This window comes from Prinia subflava, chromosome 8 (genome assembly GCF_021018805.1).
Source record: "Prinia subflava isolate CZ2003 ecotype Zambia chromosome 8, Cam_Psub_1.2, whole genome shotgun sequence".
In the NCBI taxonomy this organism is placed as follows: Eukaryota; Metazoa; Chordata; class Aves; order Passeriformes; family Cisticolidae; genus Prinia; species Prinia subflava.
In genome coordinates, this window is record NC_086254.1 from 19,824,931 (window position 1) to 19,847,898 (window position 22,968).

The 22,968-nt window shown below is 47.0% G+C and overlaps 1 protein-coding gene and 1 long non-coding RNA gene across 3 annotated transcripts in view; both read right to left on the minus strand.

Moving 5' to 3' along the window:
* LOC134553834 (M1-specific T cell receptor alpha chain-like) overlaps positions 1 to 22,968 on the minus strand; it is a 225,863-nt gene that overhangs the window by 76,695 nt on the left and 126,200 nt on the right. The gene's annotated exons all lie outside the window — the stretch shown is intronic.
* On the minus strand, positions 13,196 to 18,292 carry LOC134553906 (uncharacterized). Of its 2 annotated transcripts, none has more exons than XR_010081159.1 (4): positions 18,138 to 18,292; positions 15,350 to 15,526; positions 14,438 to 14,554; positions 13,196 to 14,307 (listed from the first exon to the last, which is right to left on the minus strand). It is a non-coding gene; the product is annotated as an uncharacterized LOC134553906 (long non-coding RNA). The 2 variants fall into 2 exon arrangements; XR_010081160.1 differs by lacking the exon at positions 18,138 to 18,292 and adding an exon at positions 17,678 to 17,795.

Consider the following 22,968-nt stretch of genomic DNA (forward strand, 5'->3'; position numbering starts at 1 on the left):
GTCACTCAAGCTCCACCTAACACAAAGAAATAGTATAAAAGTAAGTGGAAATGAGAGAAAAGTTAGGGAAGACACCATTATAGCTGCTGGGATCAGTGAATGGACTGAACCTGTCTTCTTCCCCATTGGGAGGACTGTTGGGTAAGAATCCTCCTCTGAGCACACAGAATATTTTAGTGGGGATTAGAGCTTGTCTGTGCATTCCTTCAAGTATCTTTTTGCAGTCAGACACTACAGTCAACAATCTTTGAACCTTGACCTGTCATGATTTTATATTGAAAAGGAGTGTTATTCCAAAACTGTCAGTGCGAATCCTTCCTGGGTGCTGGCAGTCACTGTCAGCAGGGCACACACTCCAGTAAAGGGGAATCCCTGCTGAGGGGTCTCCCTGAGGCTGTTGTTGTTTCCCTGACTGAGGCAGTCAAGCTGCCCTCAGATCCAGTCAGACAGCTCAGTGCAGGGTCCCCCTAATTGGACACTGACAGGGTGGTTGGGTACAAGGGTCTCGGCTTTCCTGGGGCACTGACAGACAAACACTAAGGGTCGAGGAAATCTCCACACACTAAGGGTTGAGGAAGCCTCCCATTTTCACATGACAGAGCCAAAGGTGGGAATTGAGGCAAAGCCTGGGGACAACTGCCTAAGGCTCTGGCATCTGTAGCTCCTGGATGGGATGCCTCAGGCACTATGCTCAGGAACACAAGGCCATGAATGCATTTGCATGGGTCTCCTTGTGTCTTCCATGAAAGCCTACACTTCTAAATAAAGAAATGAATGCTCAGTGCTCAGAAGAAGAAAACCTGTGTTTGTTCACATGGAGCCAGAGCTGGGAGTGCAGGGAAGGAATTTTTCATCATGTCCTGGGAAAGTCTATCTTAGCAGTGAAGTTCCTGGTGCAGTGCCACTTTTTCCTCAGATACAATTAATTGATTATTTTTATGTGTTACTGCAGTGTTATTGTGAGACTCCCTAAACATCATGAAATATCCAAATGTGGTTGAGTTCTGCCTTTCCATGTAAAAACTGCAGCTCTTTCAGTGCCCATTGTGTTTCTTTGTCTTGGTTTAATCACAGACGGTAACTAAGCACCACATGGCCTCTTGCTTTTTTCCCCCTCTGAAAATTGAACTGGGGAGAGAACTGGAAGGCTAAAAGTGAGAAAATTCATGGGTTTAATAAATAACTTTAATAAATAAAGCAAACACTGCACGTGCAAGCAAAGCAAAACAAGTAATAAACTGACTATTTCCCATCCACAGTCAAGAGTTCAGCCTATTCCAGAAAAGCAGAGCTCCATCACACTTAATGGTTACATGGAAACACAAATACCATCACTCAATATCCCCCCTTTCCATTCTCTTCCCCATCTAAATATGCTGAGCATGATGTCCTATAGCCTGGTTGACCCCTTTGGTCAGCTGGGGTCAGCTGAACCAGCTGTGTTCCCTCCCAAATTTTGTGCACACACAGCTACTCACTGGTGGGTGGAATGAGGAGCAGAAGAGGTCTTTGATTCCATGTAAGCACTGCCCAGCAATAACTAAAACATTCCAGAATTACCAACATTCTTTCTAGCACAGATTCAAAACATAGTCCCATTCTAGAAGAAAATTAACTCTAGTTCCTGCCTTTCTCCTGTCCCTTTTCCAGTCTCTGCCCCTGCCTGTCCCTCTACCCTCCCGGGCAGAGCTCCTGCCTGGCCATATCCGAGGCTCCATGGGAGCTGCAGAGGAGCAGAGCAGAGCAGAGCCGCCCTTCCAGTGTTTGGTCTTTGCTCCAGGGTATTCTGAGCTGGGAAGAGCTGGTGAAGTCTGGGCCTTCAACAAACAATGAGGTAAAAGTCTCAGGCAGGACTCATTCTTCTAAGCATCAGTATTGCAATTAGCAAGGAGGAGGATTTAGGAAAGAGGGGCTGGAGGTGCTGCAGAGACCAGAGCAGATATTCCCCAGCTGCCCAAGGTTGAAACCCAACGTTTGTCCCTCTCAGCTGGTGGGGATTGGTGGTGGAGCAAATATTGACCCTGCAGACAGTGCAGGACCCCACACAGGAGCAAGTAGATGTGTCCTGAAAAAATTCATGACTCCATGGAAAGCTCCCATTGGAGCAGGCTCCTGACAGGTGCAGTGGTCCCACAGCAGTGAGTAGCCCACAGCAGAGGAGGTTTTCTGAGAGGACCTGTCCCCACAGAGGAGCCACAGTGCCACAGTCTGTTCCTGTAATGCTGCACCACATGGAAAGGACCCATGCTGGACATATTTTGAGGAACTGCAGCCAGAGGGAAGAACTTGCATTAGAGAAGTTCCTGGAGAAATATCATCTGTTGGTTGGACTCCACACTGATGCATGGGAAGAGAAGGAGAAGGAAAAAATGGCAAAGAAAACATGTTTTGAAGTGATTTCAAGGCACATTCCCCATCTCTGTGCTGTAATCATGTGGAGGAGGTGTTTCATGATTTGTTCTTATTTCTCATTAACTAATTTTGATGGTCAATGACTTAAATTCATTTCCCCAAGTCCATGTGTTTGCCCAGGATGGCACTACTGGGAAACCTCCCTGTCCTTATCTGGACCAATGAACCTTAACTCCAAATTTTTCAGCGTGACCTGTAGAGGAGCACCACTGAGACAGTAGCTTGCTGAGCACCTGCAGGACAACCAAAGTCAACTCACCACCTCTTCTCAGCTCCTTCTTCCTGATCAGATGCTCTGTAGCAGCCACCCAGAGCAATGTCATCCCTGCTGATCTGGCTTTCATAAACAGCCTGAGTGGCTCCATCCACCACAGCACTCTGGAACCTACAGCAACACATCTCCATCATCCCATGGCTCTGCAGCCAAGGCACAGAGGAGAAATGAGGCCGTGCTGGACAGGAGCCCAGGCAACGGGCACGAAACCTGCACTTCCCCAAACAGCCTGTGCAGTTCCCAGATCCTGCTGCACCATAAATGGGACCAGCCCTTCTACCACCCCTCCCTCCACTGCCTTTTAGTGCCACCAAGCCAGAGGGATGTTTTCTGCACCTGCCACTGCCTGACAAGAGACCTGGGGAGCAGCTGCTATAATGAAATGCTGAGAGATCTGTCTTCCCCATCTGCTGTTTTTAGGTTGACTCTGCTGCAGAGCTGCTCCACGGTGCTGCTGCCTCTACAGTAATACGTTGCTGCATCCCCTTGCTTTGCTGTCCGGATCAGCAGTGGGAATTTGTTGCTAAATCTCTCATCTTTTATCTGAAAGCGATCTTTGAAACCTGCTGCATAGGTACCATCCTCATTGTAAATCCATTCCTGAGTGCCACTTGGGCCCTCACGGTACCACGACATGGAGTAGAACCGCATCTTCTCCCCTGTCATGCTGCACGGGAGTGTGACTGAATTTCCCTCTCGCACGGACACTTCCTTGGGCTGATTCAAGGTGGCTGCACCAGCGAGTGAGACTGCTGCAGAGAGCAAGAAAAGTCATGATCACTCCAAGATTCAGCAAAGGTCAGGGCAATGCTGATCGGGCTTTGGAATAGCCCTGCACCAGCGGGAGGACAAAATGCTCCTCTTTGAAGGCAGCTGACACACATGGGCAGAGCTGGTAGCAGCTAGCAAGGCTCACAGGGAAGGAGACTCCATGTTTCCCTCCCTCCTTTTCCCTGTAAGACAGGAAGCTTTTTCTGATTTTCCCCAAAGCAGCAGGAAGGATTTGCACCATGGGTTGACAAATCCCTTTGTCCTTGCCAAGACAGCATGGTGAAGGACCCACTCTCCTGTCCCTGAACCTGCTCTGGATGAGGCCAGGGAAGACAGAGGCTGTTGCGGGCAATGGGCCTTGGTGCCTGTGCTGCCATCCTGCAGCTGGTCTGTGCCACAGGGGCCGCAGTGGCCCAGGAGCAGTGCCCAGTGCCAGGGCAAAGCGCTGGGCCCCAAGAGCTGAGGGCAGCAGGGAGGTGCCCTGCGTGTGCCCAGGCTGCAGAGGAGGCAGCTTGGACAGAGGTGCCGAGCTCCCAGGCACAGGAGGAGCAGGGCTGCTCTGGCCGTGCTGCACAGGCACGGCTGGGCAGCTGGAGCCGGGCACAGGTGCGGCTGCAAGCGCTCAGCACCGCTCCTGGAACCGTGCAGAGCACAGGGCCAGGTTTAGCTCCTGGGGCCAGCAGCCCTTGCCCTCACTTACCTACAATGGGCAAGAAGCCCACGCACAGGGCACTCCACATGGCCAGCCGCGCTCTGCCTGGCCTCTCTCCACCTTCTCTGTGCCTGCACAGCAGCTCTGCCCACACCTGCCCTGCCTGTGCCTCTGTCACTGCACTCAGGCCCAGTGACCCCTGCTGGTCCCTCCCTCTGTCTGTGACAGCACTGACGGGGAGAGGTGGGGCAGCAGGAGCAGAGCTTGAAGCTGCTGGTTCTCTCCTGGGCCTGTCTCACCCTGTGTGCTCCCCATCTTTCTTTTCAGCTCTCTCCATATTCAAACTTTCTCTCATCCTCTGCAAGACCCTCAGGCTTGGTTTGGACTGGGTCAGTGGGAACATGAAATTGGGGAAACCCCATTCCTGAACCACAACAGCCTTATTTGGTACCCAGTGTGGGGCATGAAGGGTGGAGAGAAGAACAAATCTTCCCCGAGTGGGTTGGGAACAAATCTGATCTAATCATGAGTTGTATGCGGTATGGGGCCATGGGTGACAATGCTGGTTGGGCTGTTCCTGTGGCTGCAGTACCTAACCCTGTGTATGTTCCTGTAGGTGCTCCTCCGGTGCTACAGTATTTTGCAGCTGATAAACGGCATTCCACCTGTCACCCACTGGAGACAGGGGAAGTTATCCTACTGCTGACCCAGCAGCTTTGCAAAATCCCTCTCCTTAGATGAACTTGCTTCATTAAAGCCTAATAATAATATGAATGCGCCTCTCCATCCCAAAGTTACCCACCCCGAAGTATGACCTATACTCACTGGGTATGTGCTATGTGTTCTTTCTGTCTGTATCTTTAAAAGCAAAACAAGTGAATTTTACACCCATCAGTAACACAGATATGCATTACTAGAGTCACTCAAGCTCCACCTAACACAAAGAAATAGTATAAAAGTAAGTGGAGAATGAGAGAAAAGTTTTGGAAGACACCATTATAGCTGCTGGGATCAGTGAATGGACTGAACCTGTCTATCCCCATTGGGACGCCTGTTGGGTAAGAATCCTCCTCTGTGTGCACGGAATATTTTATTGGGGTTTAGAGCTTGTCTGTGCATTCCTTCAAGTATCTTTTTGCAGTCAGACACTACAATCAACAATCTTTGAACCGTAACCTGTCATGATTTTATATTAATAAGGAGTGTTATTCCAAAACTGTCAGTGCGAATCCTTCCTGGGTGCTGGCAGTCACTGTCAGCAGGGCACACACTCCAGTAAAGGGGAATCCCTGCTGAGGGGTCTCCCTGAGGCTGTTGTTGTTTCCCTGACTGAGGCAGTCGAGCTGCCCTCAGATCCAGTCAGACAGCTCAGTGCAGGGTCCCCCTAATTGGACACTGACAGGGTGGTTGGGCACAAGGGTCTCGGCTTTCCTGGGGCACTGACAGACAAACACTAAGGGTTGAGGAAATCTCCACACACTAAGGGTTGAGGAAGCCTCCCATTTTCACATGACAGAGCCAAAGGTGGGAATTGGGGCAAAGCCTGGGGACAACTGCCTAAGGCTCTGGCATCTGTAGCTCCTGGATGGGATGCCTCAGGCACTATGCTCAGGAACACAAGGCCATGAATGCATTTGCATGGGTCTCCTTGTGTCTTCCATGAAAGCCTACACTTCTAAATAAAGAAATGAATGCTCAGTGCTCAGAAAAGGAACACCTCTGTTTGTTCACATGGAGCCAGAGCTGGGATTGCAGGGAAGGAGTTTTTCATCATGTCCTGGAAAAGTCCATCTTAGCAGTGAAGTTCTGGTGCAGTGCCACTTTTCCCTCAGATACAATTAATGGACAATTGTTATGTGTTACTGCAATGTTATTGTGAGACTTCCTAAACATCATGAAATACCCAAATGTGGTTGAGTTCTGCCTGTCCATATAAAAACTGCAACTCTTTCAGTGCCCATTGTGTTTCTTTGTCTTGGTTTAATCACAGACGGTAACTAAGCACCACATGGCCTCTTGCTTTTTACCCCCTCTGAAAATTGAACTGGGGAGAGAATTGGAAGGGTAAAAGTGAGAAAATTCATGGGTTTAATAAATAACTTTAATAAATAAAGCAAACACTGCATGTGCAAGCAAAGCAAAACAAGTAATTAATTGATTATTTCTCATCCACAGTCAAGAGTTCAGCCTATTCCAGAAAAGCAGAGCTCCATCACACATAATGGTTACATGGAAATACAAATGCCATCACTCAATATCCCCCCTTTCCATTCTCTTCCCCATCTTAATATGCTGAGCATGATGTCCTATGGCCTGGTTGACCCCTTTGGTCAGCTGGGGTCAGCTGAACCAGCTGTGTTCCCTCCCAAATTTTGTGCACACTCAGCTGTTCACTGGTGGGTGGAATGAGGAGCTAAAGAGGCCTTGACTCCATGTAAGCACTGCCCGGCAATAACTAAAACATTCCTGAATTACCAACACTCTTTCTAGCACAGATTCAAAACATAGTCCCATTCTAGAAGAAATTTAACTCTACTTCCTGCCTTTCTCCTGTCCCTTTTCCAGTCTCTGCCCCTGCCTGTCCCTCTGCCCTCCCGGGCAGAGCTCCTGCCTGGCCATATCCGAGGCTCCATGGGAGCTGCAGAGGAGCAGAGCAGAGCAGACAAGAGCCGCCCTTCCAGTGTTTGGTCTTTGCTCCGGGGTATTCTGAGCTGGGAAGAGCTGGTGAAGTCTGGGCCTTCAACAAATGCTGAGGTAAAAGTCTCAGGCAGGACTCATTCTTCTCAGCATTAGTATTGCAATTAGCAAGGAGGAGGATTTAGGAAAGAGGGGCTGGAGGTGCTGCAGAGACCAGAGCAGATATTCCCCAGGTGCCTGTCATGGGTTGGCACCGGCCAGATGTTAATGGACCCATGAATATATGTTTTTTCCCTAACAACTACTGTGGGATGTGATCAGGAACAGAGCAGAGCAGGCTTAAATCTTGAAAACAAAAAAAACCACCAAGACTTTATTACATTGCATAAGAACAGAGACAGAAAAACTCTTAAACACACACAGAGACAGAAATAAAAACTTCTCAGAACATCTCTTCTCCCAGTTTCCACCCCCCACACATTACTCTTCACAGACCAAACCTTTGGGTTTTAGATCAAACAATCACCACTCAAAAAAAAACCAATCTTCAATTCAGCAAGGGAGAGAGGAATCTCTCTCGCACCACAGACTGTTCCTCAGAAAACACGGGTCCACCCCTTATGTGTTTCCATGTCACCCGTGGCACCGCCCGGAGAAGTCTGCCAAGGTGACACTCTCTTTTTCCTATGTCCAGCACTCTCACCGCTGTCCATAGGCTGAAGCTGCATACAGGGCTCTTTTAAGGATACTTGCATGCCGAGCTCTCCCCCTTTTTACCCAGGGGTGGAGGTTTCCAAGAGCAGGTCTCCCCTGAGGGCAGAGGGCTCCACCACACCCTCCCCCTCTCTTCTCTGCTCGCTCCACTCTTCAAGTGCCAGTCACTGTAGCAAAAGCAGGGGCAGCTGTATCCACCCAAAAGGCAGTTTATGTTCAAAAGAGACTTAAGTTCAGTCCATGGCTGACATTATGCAAGAAAAGTCCAGCTCAGAAAGCTACTCCTCTCATTCTTTGCCCATCGGGTTCCTTCCAATTGTGCTTTATCATCTCAGTCCCAGGCTGTTTCCCTCTCTCCTCCGAAACCACCAGTCATGAGAATCAATGTCTAAGAAAAGTTTCTTTCTGCCTCAGAAAGGGTTAACAGTTTCTAGCTCTGGGCAGGGCTGCAGGCTCAGGCACTCCCAGGCTGGGTGACTCCCACTTGGCTGGGCACCTTCTCCCGGAGTTCGGGGGGGAGGGGGGTGAGCACACACGGAAGGCACTTCCACAGTTTTCCACCCCTCCATCCTGGACGGGGCAGCTCAGTTCCAGTCCTGTCCACTCTCTTCTCCCGCTGGGGGCCCCAGCTTACTTTAGTTCCACCGCGTGGTTGTCCTGAGCCCGGCCACGTGGCTTCCCCCTCCCCCGCTCAGCCCACAGCAGAGCAGGGGAGGGGAGATGTTTCCACTGCTGAAACCAGATCCCAAAAGAGGCCGAACCCACCTGGAGTCCTGCTTTTAACTCTTTGTGTCCTCAGAGGCGTGTCTAAACTGCCGAGTGACCAATCCAGGTGCCAGAAGAAAAGCTGATCACTGATTGGCTTGCCCACATCCCCCTGAAAAATACACCTCCCCCCGCAACCACGACACTGCCCAAGACTGAAACTCAACGTTTGTCCCTCTCAGCTGGTGGGGATTGGTGGTGGAGCAAATATTGACCCTGCAGACAGTGCAGGACCCCACACAGGAGCAAGTAGATGTGACCTGAAAAAATTCATGACTCCATGGAAAGCTCCCATTGGAGCAGGCTCCTGACAGGTGCTGTGGTCCCACGCAGTGAGTAGCCCACAGCAGAGGAGGTTTTCTGAGAGGACCTGTCCCCACAGAGGAGCCACAGTGCCACAGTCTGTTCCTATAGTGCTGCACCACATGGAAAGGACCCATGCTGGATGTATTTTGAGGAATTGCAGCCAGAAAGAAGAACTTGCAGTAGAGAAGTTCCTGGAGAAATATCATCTGTTGGTTGGACTCCACACTGATGCATGGGAAGAGAAGGAGAAGGAAGAAATGGCAAAGAAAACCTGTTTTGAAGTGATTTCAAGGCACATTCCCCATCTCTGTGCTGTAATCATGTGGAGGAGGTGTTTCATGATTTGTTCTTACTTCTCATAAACTAATTTTGATGGGCAATGACTAAAATTCATTTCCCCAAGTCCATGTGTTTGCCCACGATGGTAGTACTGGGAAAGCTCCCTGTCCTTGTCTGGACCATTGAACCTTAACTCCAAATTTTTCACTGTGACCTGTAGAGGAGCACCACTGAGACAGCAGCTTGCTGAGCACCTGCAGGACAACCAAAGTCAACTCACCACCTCTTCTCAACTCCTTCTTCCTGATCAGATGCTCTGTAGCAGCCACCCAGAGCAATGTCATCCCTGCTGATCTGGCTTTCATAAACAGCCTGCGTGGCTCCATCCACCACAGCACTCTGGAAGCTACAGCAACACATCTCCATCATCCCATGGCTCTGCAGCCAAGGCAAAGAGGAGAAACGAGGCCGTGCTGGACAGGAGCCCAGGCAATGTGCACTGAACCTGCACTTCCCCAAACAGCCTGTGCAGTTCCCAGAACAGATCCTCCTGCACCATAAATGGGACCAACCCTTCTACCACCCCTCCCCTTGGTGGCCTTTTAGTGCCACCAAGCCAGAGGGATGTTTCCTGCACCTGCCAATGTCTGACAAGGGCCCCGGGGAGTAGCTGCTATAATGAAATGCTGAGAGATCTGTCTTCCCCATCTTCTGGTTTTAGGTTGACTGTGCTGCAGAGCTGCTCCACGGTGCTCCTGCCTCTACAGTAATATGTTGCTGCATCCTCTTGCTTTGCTGCCCGGATGTGAAGTGTTACTCTTTTCTTAAAGATCTTCTCATCTTTTATCTTAAAGCGATCTTTGAAACCTACTCCATAGGTACCATCCTCATTGTAAATCCATTCCCGAGTGCCCCTCGGGCCCTGACGGTACCACGACATGGAGTAGGTCGGCATATACCCATCGGTCATGCTGCACGGGAGGGTGACTGCATTTCCCTCTTGCACGGACACTTCCTTGGGCTGATTCAAGGTGGCTGCACCAGCGAGTGAGAAGGCTGCAGAGAGCAAGAACAAATCATGATAACTCCAAGATTCAGCAAAGATCTGGGCATTGCTGGTGGGGCTTTGGAATGGCCCTGCACCAGTGGGAAGACAAAATGCTCCTCTTTGAAGGCAGCTGACACACATGGGCAGAGCTGGTAGCAGCTAGCAAGGCTCACAAGGAAGGAGACTCCACATTTCCCTCCCTCCTTTTCCCTGTCAGACAGGAAGCTTTGTCTGATTTTCCCCAAAGAAGCAGATACAATTCGCACCATGGGTTGACAAATCCCTTTGTCCTTGCCTAGACAGCATGGTGAAGGACCCACTCTCCTGTCCCTGAACCTGCTCTGGATGAGGCCAGGGAAGACAGAGGCTGTCCCGGGCAATGGGCCTTGGTGCCTGTGCTGCCATCCTGCAGCTGGTCTGTGCCACAGGGGCCGCAGTGGCCCAGGAGCAGTGCCCAGTGCCAGGGCAAAGCGCTGGGCCCCAAGAGCTGAGGGCAGCAGGGAGGTGCCCTGCGTGTGCCCAGGCTGCAGAGGAGGCAGCTTGGACGGAGGTGCTGAGCTCCCAGGCACAGGAGGAGCAGGGCTGCTCTGGCCGTGCTGCACAGGCACGGCTGGGCAGCTGGAGCCGGGCACAGGTGCGGCTGCAAGCGCTCAGCACCGCTCCTGGAGCCGTGCAGAGCACAGGGCCACGCTCAGCTCCTGGGGCCAGCAGCCCTTGCCCTCACTTACCTACAATGGGCAAGAAGCCCACGCACAGGGCACTCCACATGGCCAGCCGCGCTCTGCCTGGCCTCTCTCCACCTTCTCTGTGCCTGCACAGCAGCTCTGCCCACACCTGCCCTGCCTGTGCCTCTGTCACTGCACTCAGGCCCAGTGACCCCTGCTGGTCCCTCCCTCTGTCTGTGACAGCACTGACGGGGAGAGGTGGGGCAGCAGGAGCAGAGCTTGAAGCTGTTGGTTCTCTCCTGGGCCTGTCTCACCCTGTGTGCTCCCCATCTTTCTTTTCAGCTCTCTCCATATTCACACTTTCTGTCATCCTCTGCAAGTCCCTGATGTTTGGTTTGGGCTGGGTCAGTGGGAACATGAAATTGGGGATATCCCATTCCTGAACCACAACAGCCTTATTTGGCCTCACCCAGTGTGGGGCATGAACGGTTGAGAGAAGAACAGATCTGCCCCGAGTGGGTTGGGAACAAATCTGATCTAATCATGAGTTGTATGAGGTCTTGGGCCATGGGTGACAATGCTGGTTGGGCTGTTCCTGTGGCTGCAGTACCTAACCCTGTGTATGTTCCTGTAGGTGCTCCTCATTATGATGAGATGCCCATGTGAGGAAGGCTGGGGTGTCTCTACTCTGTCTCCTTCCAGGTTATGTTTGTATACAGGTCACAAAAGATGAAGTGCTGTGATTGTGGGAGGCTTTGCCACAGCCAGGAACCAAGGCCCTCCCTCCACACAGAAATCCCAAATTTGCCATTTCTTTTCAAAGCTGTGCCTTGTAAAGACAGACATTCCCAAGGGTGCTGCACTCCCCTGTCCTGAGCAGTTTTGCAGGGGAAGATCAGGTTCCAAATACTTCAGTTCACACCGTATCCACTGACTGAAATATAAGGGACAGGGAGAAAGACAAATTGCCTTACAGTCACATAATTAACCATCCTCCTAATGAGTTTCTGTTTACATTAGACCTAATTTTGTCAGGAACTTTTCAGCATTTCCGAACATAAATCAGGAAGGTCGAGTATGCCCAGCAGATGCAGGAATATGATTATGACATTGTATTTTTAATGCTGTATAAGAAAACAGAAGGATTCAGCAGTACAGAAAGCTATTTATTATTGCCCATTCTCATGGGATTCTTCATGACGCTTTCCTGTGTAAGCTCTTGGAAAGAGGTTGATTCTTTCAGGATGCTTTTAATGTTCTCTGCCACTGGAGAGAGCTCTCAGCATTTGGACTTGCTTGGCAGGACAGGTGTCAGATACCACACTCTATGTGTGAGACTCACCAAGATGGAGGAAAAAAAATAGGATGTGCTAGAGGTGAATTTTTCCCTCAAATTACTTAAAAAATGTAATTGAAGGTCACGTTGTGGATGGTATTGTCACTGAAACTTGGAAAAAAGCAAAAACTCTCCAACAGCATTTTTTGGTGTTAGAGAAGGAAGGCATTACTTTATTCTGGCCAAGATGTGCAACAGAAATCATCTCATCCACACACTGCATGGCTTGTGCAGAGAAAATCCTTCCGTCGCAAAATATTTTCACTAGATTTTTCTCCTAGAGCTGTAAAAGGAAGTCCTTCACATCGAGTCATGAGGTACAGAAAGGAGCCCCCTGCTTTCTAAACTCCTTCACAGAGGAGGTGTGGATGGATCCAATCCTGTTCCAGACTTCACCAAGACTTTCTGACTGATGGGTTATAACAGTACTAAATTATTGACCTTTCCCTCCTGTCCACCTGATTCCACTGGTTTTGCCTAAGGGAGTATTCGCAAAAAATAAACCTGCCTGAGACATTAGGAAAAAGTGAGGAGTGCTTGAGAAAAAGATTCTGGGTATCATTGGAAAATCAGGATAAAAATGCTGGTGAACGGCTCCCCCTGATTTATGTCATGGTGTTAGAATGCACTAAATGACGATTTTCCTGCATTTGGATTTGCCATGCAAGTTTCACAGAACTTCTGCAAGGGCTCAGGGTCTTCTCTGGGGGTCTGCAGGGCCTCAGGGTCTGAGCTGAGCAAGCTGACTGCAGCACACCTTGCTGTGTCCTCTGCAGAGGCTCTCTTGAAGCCAGCAGGAACTCAGCCAGGAGGAGAAAAGCCTTCTTTCCCCTACAGGATGTGGTTAACTTGTTTTTTCAAAAGCAGGGCAGGGTTAATCCTGCCTAGTTTGACTGAGTCAGAAATGGTGACCACAGCATCCTGCCTGTAGCTTGTGAGAGGGGCCTGAGCTGGGGGAGGTTTGTGCTGGGCTCTGTTAGGTGAGAACCAAGTTGCTATGGGAAATATCACTCCATCAAACCACCCAACATTGTTTCCTGGTGGCCCCTTCCTCCTATCACTGAATGCAAAACAACAGCAGGGTTTCTTCTCTGCTGAGATGAGCCTTTTCCTCCCTCATGCCTTCTGCAAGGACTCTCCTCACTGAGGCTCTGGAATGTCCCAGAGAGATCCTTCCCTGCACAGAGTCTGCAAAAGACAAATCCAGACAACAGGAAAGCTGCATTATCAAAGCTGTGTTTCTAATCCCTGTGGGCTTTAGGTGTGATTTATTTCAGCAATCTCCTTCTCAGTGTCAGTAGAAAAAACACAGAAAACCCACAGCATATTGGCCAAGTACAACTTTATTTTTGTCACTACTGCAGGAACTTAAAGTGCATGTGTAATATAATTGGCAGAAGAAATACAGGCTTAATAAAGAAATGAACATTATCTGGATGAATTAAATCACTTCAGATCCTACACAGCTCTTCTCATCTGCTATACACACCTTTTGTTATTAAATCTAACCCAAAGCTACAAATGGCCACTACTGGCCTTGAATTCCCTCAGCAGTAATGCTCCAGTTGCACAGGCAGGAACACAACATGCCAGGGAAAGGTGCTTTTAAAAGGCCAAGTATGCAGAGTGAGCATTGGAGTTTCCAAAGCTGTTGAAGCAGATTGGACACTTGTGTGCAAATGCCAGACGAGTGAGGAGATCTGCTTAGCAGGAGCATGAGGATAAATGCACTCTCCTCAGTTCTCAGAGGAGAGGAAACAGCAAAAGCACTTAAAACTCTCCAGTGTCAATCAGCTGGCCAGGCAGGAGTGATGAGTGATCAATGTCTTCAGGGGAAGGTGCTGCCTTGTGTCCTGGCTGGTTTCTGTCAGCAGCTCTGCCCCTGCTTGTTCAAGCCCCTTGTGCTGCAGGTTCACGTTCTTTGCTGCTCTTCTTCGGGTTCCTCTTGCCTTCATTCTCCGTGTGTGGAAGAGCAAAGGGAGGTTTAAACTACATTTAATGAAATTGGGCCTAAGATTCGCTGTTTGATAACTCTCAGATCAGGAGAGATACACTCACAAAAGTCAGGCTGGGCTATCTTTTGTGCGTCTTTGGATACTTTAGTTTAAAAATCCTTACCCTGCCTCTCTTTACTCCCACTTTTGTATTTTGGGATCCTTGCCTTTGAATCCTTATTTGTCTGGATTTTTCTCCAGGCTTTGTACTCTACTACTTGAAATAGTCAATGAGATTTTTCTTAGGCTAATCAGGTAATACCTGTGTTTATCTGGCAACCAAAATTTGGAAACAGCTTCCAGGAACTGAGCTTTAAATTCAGAAAAACGCTGTTTCCTTTGTCCTTTGGGAGGCAGGGAGGTCTTGTCTTAATTGCTTTTTTGGGACAGAATTGATTTTCTTGTGTGTGGTTTGGCCATTGTTGTTGTCTTTTTCCCCAGAAATCTGCAAGAGCTGTTAAATGGAATCAGGAGCAGATGAATAGGCATTATTCCTTGTGGGGCTAGTGACATACACAGGGACAGGCAGCCACTGCTGGAAGTGCTTCCAGGCTTTCTACAAACCAAGCTCTGTGCCCGCTTACCTCAGCAAAGAAACAACTTGATACTCATGAGGGTGTTGAAGGCGATGGTCTTTGCCAGCAGGACTCGCAAACCCAACACAGCCATGGACAGCATGTTCACTCTCTGCTCTTCAGGATCTGCTCAGTGACCAGAAAAGAGGGGAGACATCATGGTCTGGGTTCTGATGTGGTGACCTTGGCAGAAAGTGGGAAAAACCACAGGTGACAGGTTAAGGGAAAGGAAGAGCAGCAAAGGAACAGACAGTAGAGAACATGGCAACAACAGAGGAGCCCAGGGTCTGTCTCCATTGCTTTTTGCTTCTTGGGGCTTGTGTGTAACTGCAGGAGCTACCTTGGAAGAGCAGCTTGTGTGTGCTGAATATGTTGTGTTCTCCCCTGGAGAAAATACATTTCCTTGCCTTTATGGCCCAAAGAGCAATGTAACTTGCCAACCTGTTTGGGTGACTCACCTTGTGCTGAGGGCTCTGTGCTGTTGCAAACCTTCTTACTGCCCCCTTCAGCGCCATGAATGACCTTCAGGACTACAAAAGCAATCCCACAAAATATAAAATGTGGTTTACTAAAAAAACCTCAAAACATAGCACGCTTTTAACTTTTTCTTGGTGTTGGAAAGGCTGTTCCAGGTTGTGCTGCAGGAAGTTTGCTGCTACAAAGGGTGAAATATGTAGTCATAAGGAAGTCCACATTTTAAACAAATAGATTATGTCTTCCCTCTTCCTCCAAAAACTATTAAACAGTAGAAACCATTTCTTTCACACACTATGAAACATCTTTCATCTCTCCCTCCTGAAGTACCAGATGTCTTTCTCCTTTCTGCTGGCTGGTCAGCACAATGCTGACAAGCAGGAGAACACCAAGCAGCACAGGACACTGTCCCTAGAAATGTGTTGCTCCTGTGCTACCAAACTGTACCTGGCAGTATTGTTGTCATGCTGCTGTCGAACCTGTCCATGCAGATCACCGCTGTTGTTGGTTCCTTAGAGGGCATCTCCAAGCTGATGTTCTTTGTAGGGGAAATTGTTGGCAAATGTGTTGTTGTCCAAGTGGTGGTACCATCTTCTGATTTAGTTGTTTTCTCCACAATGACCTCTAGGATAGAAGTTTTTGGACTGTATGTAAAAAATCCTATGATTGGGTATGATTGATTGTACCGCAAGCTTGCCCGAGTGCTGAGTGACTAAAAATTCACATATACTCCAACTGTGAGTAGTTTGTAACATTCTCATTGACTGTCCTTTATGTCATTATTCCTTGCCATAAGAAGTACAAGTAACAAGTAGTATAAGTAAGAAGATTGCCTTAACTTGCAGCAGCTGTCTTACAAGAAAACTATTGTCATCAAAAGTATTTAGAAGCCAACAAATCATTGTAGTACCAAGATTTGTATTTTAGACTAAATACTTTTGCCTCTAGATCATGTCATTTATGGGAATCAATAGCAATCACAAAAACCAATGTCTGAGCTTAACTCAGATTAACAGTTTGAGTAAAAACATGGAACTGAACAGAATCGTCCAACAGCCTTCCTTGCCAGAAAGGGCTCAGCTTATGAAAGGCTGACACATCCACAATGATTTATGTGTCTGTTTTGACAGGAGCAGCCTGAGGGGTCTCTTGGGTAAAGAGAGGTGCATTAGAGTTTTCATTTTGCAGGCAGAACTACACTTTTCCACACCTACAGAAACCAGACACCCAAGAGAAATCCAACATTTCCTTCCCAGGTGTTGTACCATGGTTGGCCAGAGCCTGTCAGTCCTGTGCATTCCGTGTTCTCTGAGAAGACCTTGAAAGGCTTTTCATGTGGGCTCCTCTCCAGGCTTTCCCAACAGACACAATACAAACAAGCTGCTTCTCTGCAATAACTCCCCGGTCTAGATCATCAGCAAGAGATCATGTACACAGTGCAACTGTAGTTCCGAGAGCAGAGGATTTCTTTTATCTGACCCCAGAAGCCTCACCTGAGTCCCACTAGTTTGCATTACCTGACAATACAGCCGTGAATTCCTGTCACTGCTTTGTTCTGGAAGGGATTTGTGGTTTATGTTCTGACAATTTATATGGACAGAAAGTTGTACTTCTTCACATTAGTCTTATAAAATCACAGGAGGATCTCTATATTACAGAAAATAATGGGCCTTAGCATTCTCAAAGTATGTTTAATCTAGAATAATCCAACCCAAACTAAAAGGAAAACATTCTCTGTCCTTAACTGAGAGAATCCTCAAGAGAATATGCCTGGAGTATCCCAAAGTGAAACTACTGGTTGCTAGTTTGTCATTTGGATTTAGGGGTGTTCTCAAAACAACTTATAACCACAACAATAATAATATAACAAAAATATAGTATATAAGATATATAACATATAAAATATTTTATATATATATAACATATATAATATTGAATTAGGGTAAAATACAGTAATATGTATCTTCATGTGTGCATATTAAACTGCATATTAGTAGCTCCCAAAGGAATTCATAAACAAAAAGGAGAGGTTGCTCACATCTTGGAAATTTTTATTCAACTTATTCAGTATTTCAGCAGTCCTAAAAGTGACTTTGATTCATAAAGCCCAATATCTTTTTTTGTCAAACATAACTCTAGAGTCTCTGTGCAGCTCTGAAAGTATTCTGTCTTTAGCTAGAAAGAGAAAATCCTTGAACAGCATGGAAAGAACAGGTCTTTCTTTTGAATGGTAAATCTGCATTCTTTTCTCCCTTTGGATTTGGAAGTGCACCAAGATCGTTCCTAAATACACATTTATTTACATGCAACGTATTCTACAGATATGGACAGGTACTAGGCAGCAGCCAAGGCAGTCCCATGTCTTTGTGGAAGGAGAGCAGGAGTAAAATAACATGGGGTGTTCCTGCAGTACTTTAAAGACCTGCAGACCTCTGAAAGAGCAGCAACAATTCCTGAGGGATGCACCTGAATCTTTACAATAACACAGATCAACACCAAAAACTCCTCTGCCACCCTAACATTCACATTCTTCTAAAAAAAAATTGGGGTGCCATGCACCCTTTTTGTACATCATGGAGTTCCAAATAAAGATAGCTATAACTAAGGCATCTTATAATTCCTACTCTCACATTGGTCTTTTCAGAACACACAGGACTTGGGAGACAATTGTCTTTCATTCCAGGAGCTCTTGGATATGAGGCTCTTGTGAGAATTTAAGCCCAAGGCTGTTTAACCTCCTTCCTCCTCTGTCCTCAGGGCAGTGGAATTACTTACCTGGGGACACTGTGAGTGTGGTGCCAGTTTCAAACCAGAACTTCTCCAACCAGGCAGTTACAGATCTGTCTCCAAACTCCTCACCACTGTCAGCTCTTCACTGAGCTCTGCATTCCTGCTCCAAGTCAGTCAGTGGAAGTCCACTGGACACTTGACAGGAGATTGGAGCCAGAGTGCTGTCCAAACTGGGAATCCATTATCCCATGCTAAGTAGTGCCCTGCTGGTGTTTGGGGATCATGGGATAATGGTGCTTGGCACAGTCAGCCCAGTTGTTGCTGGGAAACCTTCCTGAGCAGGTCCAAGCTGAGGATTTGGCTTGAAAGCCTGGCTGGAGAGCGAGTGCACTCAAGGCATTATTGCAGCTGAAAAATCTTTCAGTGAACCCAAACCATTAAACTCATTTTCTCACCCCCACCTTAATTTTAAAGGATATTTTAGAAATAAAGAAATGTCACTTACTTGGTAGAACTGTGAGAGTCGTCCCCGATCCAACCACGGTTTCTCTCCACACTATGAAGACTTATTCCAATAATTCACTCTTTCCTCATGGTGTTCAAAAGTGTTGTAAATCAAGACATGGAAAGCTAGGTAGTTGGCCTAAATATCCATAAGTGCAAGTCCATGACAAATTCCAGAGGTACATTTACTTTGTAAACTGGAAAGGGAAAAAATTTACCTAAATAGTTCAATGATTTCAGTTAGTTTGATTGAGTACAGAATTTTCTATTTCTCCCTTTCTTCCATCTTTTAGAACTCCTATGAACTCTTTTATGTATCCAGGATAAAAAGAAATATTAAAAAAATGTTCTATTACTCTTCTTAAATATTACAGTCATCCCTCCCCTTTCTTTCCCCTAATATCTCACCCCTTTTTCCTTCTTTGGGTTTTTATACTGGTTCCTATGCTGTTTATATCATTGTGCCCCAGCCCCCCAAACACAGTGAGGTATTTCATATCAAAAACTCTCTCTGTTCCAATACACAGAATTTTGGATTATACAAGCAGTCACATGACTTCTTCAGTGGTTTCAGACCAAACGTACCACAGAAAAAAGCACTATATCGCTTTCAAGGAAGGACCTAAAATAACACCAGAAAGGTTGAGTTGTAAATGAGAACTTAGGGATTACATGACACCTCTTAAAAGTTTGAGGGAGTTAAGCTGGAAAGAAAGCAGGAAAATTATCAGTACTTTTTTGATATTTCCAAGCATTTCTGAAAATTCTTCTGACTTGCAGGAAGCTTTCCATTTGTTTCAATGCTCAGAAGCAGGAGGAATGTGCCCTCTGGGCTCTTAGAATTGGTGTCTGGGGGTACCTTAGAAATTCTTTATGGTGTTTTAGGTAAGAGGAGAAAGTAGGCAAAATGATTGTTCTTTGTTGTGTAGAGGCACTGACACCTTGGGAGTGAGGGTCAAAGAGTGAAGGAGTGTGTTGTTATTGCACAGCCTGGTTTTTGGTAGCAGGGAAGGGCAAGAGAAGTGGCTTCTGTGAGAAGGTGCTAGAAGCTTCCACCATGTCTGACAGAGCCAATCTCTGATGGCTCTGAAGATGGACATCCACTGATGATGAGTGATATCAATGGAAGGCTCTGTGCTCCTGGGCCAGCTGTCACCTTGCCATGGACTTGAACTGGGGACACTTTCAAAAGACTGGCAAAACTTATCACAACTGCAGTCTATTACCTCTACTTCTCTTCCTTGTGGTACTACTGACAGGGCAATGGGAGAGCTAGGAAGCAGCAGGATTGCCCTGGGAGTGATGCCTTAGAGACCTATAAATAAATCAACACACTTTTGAAACAGTATGAGCATAGGAGGTAACATAAAGGCTGGAGGGCTTATTTATTATTTATTGGAGGCCTCCTTATTATTTATTGGAGGCCTTCAATGGGTAGATATGAAAAACTGCAAAGGGTGCATGCAGTTTTATAAACTTAGCTTAGCAAATTAGCATAAGTGACAAGAATCCTCAATTAGAAGCACAAGTGTTGAAGTAATTCCTCTGTTTTGGTTCCAGCTTTTCTGTAGCCCCCCTTTAAGGAACTAAACTTTGTTTATCAAAATTTGTCTGAGGAGGGTATTTCATCCTTGGTTCCCAGGAAGAACCAAGATAGGATAGGCACGTTGGATCCCCGGGGCTTGGAACCTCTAGAATGTTTTGTCTTGTGCAAAGGGTAGGGAAAGGGTAGGGGAAAGTACTGGAGCTAGCTAGGAACTCTGTAACTATTTAGCAATAATCTACAGAGCTAGAAATATATATAAAAGAAATATAAAAGCAGAAATCATTCTGGCATCAGAGTGGTTGGAGTAATGGGTAAAAGCAGAAGTGAGAACTGTAGTCAGTTGAGAACGCAGTGGGAAATGTGGATAGGAAACAAGTGAGGAATGGTATGAACAAGACAGATGTAATAATAAGAAGAAACCGAAGGACTGAAAGGGGTGAACTTGGAGTGTGCATATGCACAAGGAATATCTGTGGGGGAAAAGAAAATCCTCTAGGAAATTACCATGGCTGGGTGCCTCTTTACAGTGCCTGTGCAGAAACACACGGAGTAGAGGAACAAACACGAGACGATGGAGCTCCACCAGCAGGTGCAGGACAATGACCTCACAGACAGCAGAGAGAAGTGTTGGGACAGCTCACGTGACCCAGGAAGGAAAGTGTGTGGTGCAGTGCAGGTCAGGGCACAAGAGAGGATCCTGGGTTGGGTTGGGTCAGGTTCAGTTGGGTCGGGTAGGGTTGGGTTGGGTTGAGCCGAGTTGGGCTGGGTTGCAAGGGCCCATAAAGATCATCTGCTTCCAATCCCTCTGACATGGTCAGGGACATCTTCCACTATGCCAAGTTGCTCCAGAGTCCAGCTTGGCCTTGGACACTTCCAGGCATGGGGATGCTCTGGGCAATATGTGCCAGGGCATCACCAGTCCCACAGCTAAAAATTCCTTCTCAATATCCCATCTAACCCCGCCCTCTGGCAGTGGGAAACCATTCTGCCATGTCCTGTCATTCTGGGCCCTTTTCTAAAGTCTCTCTCCAGGTCTCTCTTGGAACTCCTTAGGCACTGGAAGGGGCTCTGAGGTCTCCCCAGAACCTTCTCCTCTCCAGACTGGGCACCCTCAGCTCTCTCAGCCTTTGAGCTCTAACTCTGCAGGCTGGAGGCAGCGCTGTGGGATCAGGGAGATGTGGTGGGAGAGCTTCCAGGAGTGTTGTAGTGAGTGAAGCCAGGCTTCAGGGAAGACAGGCTGGGAAGGCAAGGAGTGGGCATTGTCCTTTCTCTGAGGCAACAGCTGGGATTTGTGCTGTGGGATGAGAGCAGATGGGTCAGGATTAGAGGCCACATCAGCAATGGGGACACTCTGGTGGGTGGCTACTACACCTCACCTGATGGGAAAGAAAAAAAGGCGAGGCCTTCTTGGGACAAAAGGGACATTCTTGGGCTCTGGTCCTCATGGGGTGCTTGAAGTGTCTCAAGTGCCTGATGGCAGGACAGCACAGCCGAGCACACACACTCAGGAGTTTCCTGGAGTGTGCTGATGCAAACTTGCTGACACAGGTGGCTGGAGAGCTGGACCTCCTTCTTGCCAGTGAGGAAGAACTGATGGATGTGAGGTGGTTGGGGCAGCCTTGGCTGCAGTGACCATGCACTGTTTGAGCTCAGGACTCAGGGAGAAGAGAGCAATGCAAAACCAGGAGTGGAGCCCTGGGCTTCAGGAGAGCAGAATCTGGGCTCTTCAGGGATCTTCTGGGAGGAATCCCATGGGTTTTGGTCCTGGACAGAGGAGGGCTCTAGGAGAGCTGCTCCTTTGCAGAGATTAGCGCCTTGAGTCTCAAGAAGGGTTCCTCTTGACAAAGCAGTAAGTCAAGCATTGTGTGAGAATGCTAAAATGATGAACAAAGGGCTCCTGAATAAACTTGTAAAGGGTAAATACAAAGCAACCATAAGTGCTTCTTCAACCCCTGTTCTGGTGTCTGTAATGGACAGATTCCTAGTAGGAAGTGCCATTTCTGGTGTCCAGATCTTGTTCTTCATGCATCTGCTTCTGGCCGTTGTATCTGAAATTAAAAGGATCTTAATTGTTACCAAAATCCTCCTGTGTGCTCTGAGACTAAGAGAAGAACATAATGAAGAAATTAAATGGAAATATCTAAACATAGATGGTTCCTGCCCACTTGCTCAACTGGAGCTGGTGATCAGTGTCTAAAATGACCTGTTTGCAAGAGCCAAGTTCTCAAGTTGAATATTGAAGAAACTGTTCTTGGAAAAATAGGAGGGGTTTTCTGGTATTTGAGTAATTCTGGGAATCAAACTGATGTATGCCCACAGAGCTGTCTGAGGAAAAATAGACAAGGCAGGGCCACCATGTTTCCCCTTCATGAGAAGGGAGGGAGACCGTTTGTGTGTGGTGGTTCAGTTGTTTTCAGTCACTGTGGTACGTAGCTGTCACTGTGCTAGATGTTTCTACAAAAACATTTGTGGGTTTTTCCAGTGGCATGTGATGCCTCTTCTTTCATGTCTTTGTAGTGGTGCCTTTTGCTTTCCTGTCCCTCTGCTCTGCTCTACTTCTGAACATCTAACACTGTTCCAGAGGATTCTCTACAGTAAAAGTAACGTTATCATCCTTGCTTGTTTGGGCAGATTGAGCTGATAGTATTAATGTCGTTAAAATTCTGCCCTGATTTGTATCTGGGGAGAAGTCACTTAGGCTTAATAACTTTATATCTATTTTCACTCTGTATTTCCTAAGCTCTTCTGGACCTTCAAGCACATCTGTCCTTAAAGACAATTTGTATGCCAAAGAAAAAAAATCTGTCCATGTTTATAAATTGTTCAGAGGATATTTTGGTTCAGCTGATGGTGCTCTTATTGACTGTCTTTGCATTGATGACCTAAAGATGCTTATTTACTCAGCTATTTAATTTTTAGTATTTCTAATTTGAGTTCCATTTTTATAAGGGTCTCATGAATTTTATCCCAATTAGATCAGAAGTTTTCCTCTTAAATATTCTAATTTTGAGAACTGATTATTTGACCACTAAGCTGGACATTGTTTGAAGTTTTGATTTATTTGTATGTGCTTTTCAATGAGTTTCTAGGTAGAGAACATCTGGTTATAGTTGACTGAAATTGGCTTTTAATTTCATTTTTATCTTGTTTTAATCATTTTGCATAATGGTAACCTGGAATTGTGGAGCATTTTCCTAATCCTCAGATGCAGTTCTAAGACACAAAAAGCAAATAGCATGATTTCATCCTGTATGCATTGTTGCTGTTCTCAAGGACAGAGGTGTGT